At 44.4% G+C, this 6,000-nt stretch overlaps 1 pseudogene; it reads right to left on the bottom strand.

The window, feature by feature from the left end:
- Window positions 1-6,000, bottom strand: part of LOC142244139 (kinesin-like protein KIF20A) — a 31,456-nt pseudogene that overhangs the window by 3,499 nt on the left and 21,957 nt on the right.

Genomic DNA, 6,000 nt, shown 5'->3' with positions numbered 1-6,000 from the left:
AATCATAGCTCTGTAATGCATAGCCTCCTCTTTTTCAAGGGACCAAAAGTAATTGGACAAGGGACTCTAAGGGCTGCATTTAACTCTGAAGGCATCTCCCTCGTTAACCTGTAATCAATGAAGTAGTTAAAAGGTCTGGGGTTGATTACAGGTGTGTGGTTTTGCATTTGGAAGCTGTTGCTGTGACCAGACAACATGCGGTCTAAGGTACTCTCAATTGAGGTGAAGCAGAACATCCTGAGGCTGAAAAAAAATAAAAAATCCATCAGAGCGATAGCAGACATGCTGGAGTAGCAAAATCAACAGTCGGGTACATTCTGAGAAAAAAGGAATTGACTGGTGAACTTGGGAACTCAAAAAGGCCTGGGCGTCCATGGATGACAACAGTGGTGGATGATCGCCGCATACTTTCTTTGGTGAAGAAGAACCCGTTCACAACATCAACTGAAGTCCAGAACACTCTCAGTGAAGTAGGTGTATCTGTCTCTAAGTCAACAGTAAAGAGAAGACTCCATGAAAGTAAATACAAAGGGTTCACATCTAGATGCAAACCATTCATCAATTCCAAAAATAGACAGGCCAGAGTTAAATTTGCTGAAAAACACCTCATGAAGCCAGCTCAGTTCTGGAAAAGTATTCTATGGACAGATGAGACAAAGATCAACCTGTACCAGAATGATGGGAAGAAAAAAGTTTGAAGAAAGGGAACGGCACATGATCCAAGGCACACCACATCCTCTGTAAAACATGGTGGAGGCAACGTGATGGCATGGGCATGCATGGCTTTCAATGGCACTGGGTCACTTGTGTTTATTGATGACATAACAGCAGACAAGAGTAGCCGGATGAATTCTGAAGTGTACCGGGATATACTTTCAGCCCAGATTCAGCCAAATGCCGCAAAGTTGATCGGACGGCGCTTCATAGTACAGATGGACAATGACCCCAAGCATACAGCCAAAGCTACCCAGGAGTTCATGAGTGCAAAAAAGTGGAACATTCTGCAATGGCCAAGTCAATCACCAGATCTTAACCCAATTGAGCATGCATTTCACTTGCTCAAATCCAGACTTAAGACGGAAAGACCCATAAACAAGCAAGACCTGAAGGCTGCGGCTGTAAAGGCCTGGCAAAGCATTAAGAAGGAGGAAACCCAGCATTTGGTGATGTCCATGGGTTCCAGACTTAAGGCAGTGATTGCCTCCAAAGGATTCGCAACAAAATATTGAAAATAAAAATATTTTGTTTGGGTTTGGTTTATTTGTCCAATTACTTTTGACCTCCTAAAATGTGGAGTGCTTGTAAAGAAATGTGTACAATTCCTACAATTTCTATCAGATATTTTTGTTCAAACCTTCAAATTAAACGTTACAATCTGCACTTGAATTCTGTTGTAGAGGTTTCATTTCAAATCCAATGTGGTGGCATGCAGAGCCCAACTCGCGAAAATTGTGTCACTGTCCAAATATTTCTGGACCTAACTGTATATATATATATTATTCTACATAGACATACAATCACATCTTCATAGGTCTTATGTAAGCAGATATTACCTTCTCTTTATCTTGACACCGCTTGGTCAATGCACCTAGGGCCCCAGAGGCAGAATCTAGAGGGGAAGGCACAAAACCAAATTACTACACCGCTCGGGGTATTCTGGTCTAGGCACACAGTATTTAACCACATCGCAAATAAGGTCATTATTATTAATAATATGCATAGTATGGATCTGCACACTTTACAAAACTGCTGTCATTTTTTTCCTGTAAGTGTTTTTCCAACCCCAATTTTATCGTATTTAATTTTATTTTATTTTAAACCCTTTAAAAATTGTGCAGCTGAATAAAAAAAAAAAAAAAAAAAAAAAAACAAAAACACACCACAAGACGTTTCCTACACAGGATCGTTAAAAAAAAAAAAATTATATATATATATTATATATAAAAAATATGGTTGTGTGAACTAAGCCTCACAGTGGGTACACTAGTCCTAGTTAGTCTTGCACATGTTAGAGTCCCTACAAAAAGGTTTGTCTAAGACAACCTCCCTTAGGCCCAGTGCCCACGCTACGTATTTTGACGCAGATTTTCAGAAATCTGCAGCAAAATCTGCATGTCCATTGTGAAGCCAGCAAAGTCTATGAGAATTCAGAAGTGCTCTGCCCACGTTGAGTATTTTTTACCTTGCGTATTTGGAACATCCCGGGGTCGAGGGGTTTTCACCCGACATGTCGCCGAGTCGGGGGTGCAGATACTCTGCGTTATCACGGGCTGGCCTGGCCCGGTTTTGTGACCCCGAGACGTACAGGAGGGAGGGATCGCAGTGGACGGGAGGAAGGATGGAGGATGGACGTGGTAGGGATGGTGAGGAAAGTTTTTTAGATAGTGACGCCACCTGTGATCCACGACCAGAGATGGGCCACTGCTGCGGGTGCTGCTCTCCGGGGCTGATTGTGAGGGTCGCAGCTGGGATGGTGTCTCTCCCCACAGGTGGAGCGAAGTTACCCCAGGGAGGATGATGGAGGACGGATGGGGGTGCTGGTAGTCTCTATTGGTGCCACAGTGCTGGGCAATTGCAAATGAGAGGCAGAGGCAGGGGCTGCGGTTCCAGGTCTTTTATTCACAGGTAGTTCAGGTGCTGCCCCAGAGTACCGATCTCTGCCACGATGGGCTTCAGCCGATCCCGGATGGTCGGCGATCACTGCCGGTGCCCGTGAAAGTTTTTCTAATGAAGTGTGCCTTGGTTGCTATCCAGATCCTGTGCCGAGCCTCCAGCTCCAAGCCACGGACCCAAGTAGAGAGGAACGCTCAACTCCTGTTGTCTATGCGAGATGTTATCCCAAGAAGTGCCCAGGATGGTCTGCTGCAGTGTGATGGTTTCGCCTACTTCTTATCCTAAAGGGGGCTTTACACGGTAGCGATATAGCTAGCAATTTGTAGCGATAGCAAGCGTGTAAGTACCCGCCCCCGTCGCGCATGCGATTGTTTGTGATCGCTGCCGTAGCGAACATTATCGCTACGGCAGCGTCACACATACTTACCTGGTCGGCGGCGTCGCTGTGACTGCCGAACAATCCCTCCTTCAATGGGGAGGGACGTTCGGCATCACAGCGACGTTACCACAACGTCACTAAGCGGCCGGCCAATCAAAGCGGAGGGGCGGAGATGAGCAGGACGTAACATCGCACCCACCTCCTTCCTTCCGCATTGGGGCCGGCGGCAGGTAAGGAGACGTTCCTCGCTCCTGCGGTGTCACACACAGCGATGTGTGCTGCCGCATGAGCGATGAACCACCTGGATAAACAACCCTTACTGATTGTTGAGTTTGGGACGACCTCTCCATGGTGAACGATTTTCACCATTTTTGAGGTCGCTGGTCAGTGTCACACGCTGCGATATCGTTAATGACGCCGGATGTGAGTCACTAACAACTTGACCCAGACGACAAAACATTAACGATATCGTAGCGTGTAAAGCCCCCTTAAGTGTTGCCCGCCCCCAGTGGCTGTCCTAGTGACTGGGGAAGTCCCATGCTTTGTGATGGCTAACCACCCTGTCTGCCCTAGTCCACCCCTCTGTGGGAAAGCACCATACTGTTGTATGTGTTTTGTGAAGGCACCGGCAATTAAACCCCTCCTAACCCGGGATGGATATTACCCCTTAAAAGTTGTGTAATAACCTGTGGTGCCTGAAGACCAGGGGCGCCACATATTTAGTGCAGATTTTTTTTCTGCACCAAATACGCAAGGGAAAAATAAGCAACATGAGCCCAGCACTACTGAATTAAAGACTTTGCTGGCTTCACAATGGACGTGCAGATTTCTGAAAATACGCGTCAAAACTACACAGCGTAGGCACTGGGCCTAACTCTACAGTTGTAAGTGCAGTTTTTCTTTTTTTGCTTCATTCCTGTAGCAGGGCATTCAAAATACAAATCACTTAAGTTTCAATTTGAGAGTATAGGATTTTTACTTTTCAGCATTTTAGGCAGTAGAGCCCCTGATACACAGATCTACATAGCCTTGTATGCTGAGAATATATTACATACCTGCGCCACCTTCACCTGACTGCTTCTGTAGACCAAGCGCAATCTCCAGCTCTTCTATCCTTCGGTCTCTCTCCTATAGAGATAATCGTATTAGAGTACATATAAAATACCAACAGTAAGACACTTATTCCTAAGAAAAAACTTGTTTCTCTTCAAGATAATAAATGCTCTAATACTTATTCCAGAATATATATTTTTCTACAGTAATGCTTTTATTATTCGCGTTTACTTTGCTTGTATCACGTTTCACACACATGCCAAGAACTACATATAACAGTACCAAGTTCTTGAGTGAATTTCTAAATTGAATGTATAAAACATATGGTTCATGACCGTAATGGGGGAGAAGGTGCAAAGAGGGCCACAAGGAATTATCCAAGCTTCAGACATGACAGTAAAAAAGGTTATCTAAAGAGAAAAAACAAGTGGGCACCACAAAAATTAGACAGATGAGACTATGGTTTTCAATATACAACTTTGCCAATCAGAGGAGTCCGGGTGAAGACTGACTACAAGCACAAATTATTCAATGCCAGACTAGAGGACTGGGGACAGCTGCTTGGACAAGGGAGCACCCCGACCCGTAACTTTTTAGATGCCAAGATTGTTGAAATTGCAGCTCAGATGCTGCCGGTGATCACATGAATAAATTCCACGATACAAGAGCAGTTTATAGATTTAGCTCAATGGCACAGACATCGTACAGCCACCTATACATGGCACATACACCAACCTCAACTTTTTCTTGTTCATCCTGAAATTCCTCTAGTGGAACATAATCCTCTTCAAGCTCCTCAATTGCTTGTCGATAGGCATGGTTTTTTATGGCTTTCGTATACATTTCCAGCCTGTTCTCCAGTTGCTCCTCTGTAGTTTCCCTGAAGTCCTCAAACCGTTTGCTAGGAACACATGAAAAAAAAATATATGTTGAGAGTCAGATGTTAGGACAACTCTTAACTATAACTGAGGGGGGGGGGGTATGGGTAGGATCTAAAGACTGCTTTCATCTTTCATTATCTAAACCCAATATCTTCAAGAACCATAGTCACCTTTGTTTTGTACCTTGCAAAATAAAATCATTTAAAATGACCGGGCCTAATTGGTCTTAGTTACTAAATTTTCATTCACCAACAGTAAAAATGCACAAAATGTAATTTTGTTAGTTGATGTAGCAGTAGGAGGGCTTGTTTTTTGTTGGATGAGTTTTGTCAATTAGAATTCTTATTAAATGGTTTATGGGAAAAAAAAAATATATATTTTTTTACATTTAACCCGTTAACTGTCGATCTGACTTTTTACACAGTCATTAAATGTGCTTTTTTCCCCCCTCAGTGTTGCCATTTTATGAAGCAAATGAATAATTATACGATGCCCCCTTGCGGGCAGTAGCTGATCTAGTATCAGTTGTGTATTAGGGTATGTGCGCACGTGTGCGTATTACATGCAGTTACGCTGCGTTCTGCACCGCAGAGTAACTGCATGCGTCCTGCGTCCCCTGCACAATCTATGGAGATTGTGCAGGAGCCGTGCGCACGTGGCATGTTAGAACGCAGCAATTCGGCTGCTTGCTGAATCGCTGCGTTCTAAGAAGTGACATGTCACTTCTTTCGTGCGTTCTGCATGCTGTCTATAGGGAGAGGCAGCATGCAGAGCGCACGAATCTGCCGGCACCATGGGCTTCAGAACGCAGCTTTTCAGCTGCGCTCTGAAGCGCACATTTTCGGTGCGGTGCAGAGCGCACATAGCCTTACAGCTGACACCTTGCTTTAATTTCCAATCAGTTTTAGCACCAATTGGGATCATTTAACCACTGAGCAGCACCTAGACAGTTAATTAAACCAAATGGCACACCCGAGACACAAAACTGAGGTATACATTGTTAAGTAATGGCCTTGGGCTCTGCTAGCTATGGTGGCCTGTTAGACCATGCAAATGGCAGTGTCTAACAGGTCA

The sequence above is a fragment of the Anomaloglossus baeobatrachus genome, chromosome 6 (genome assembly GCF_048569485.1).
Source record: "Anomaloglossus baeobatrachus isolate aAnoBae1 chromosome 6, aAnoBae1.hap1, whole genome shotgun sequence".
In the NCBI taxonomy this organism is placed as follows: Eukaryota; Metazoa; Chordata; class Amphibia; order Anura; family Aromobatidae; genus Anomaloglossus; species Anomaloglossus baeobatrachus.
This window is presented reverse-complemented; position numbering and strand designations above follow the sequence as displayed.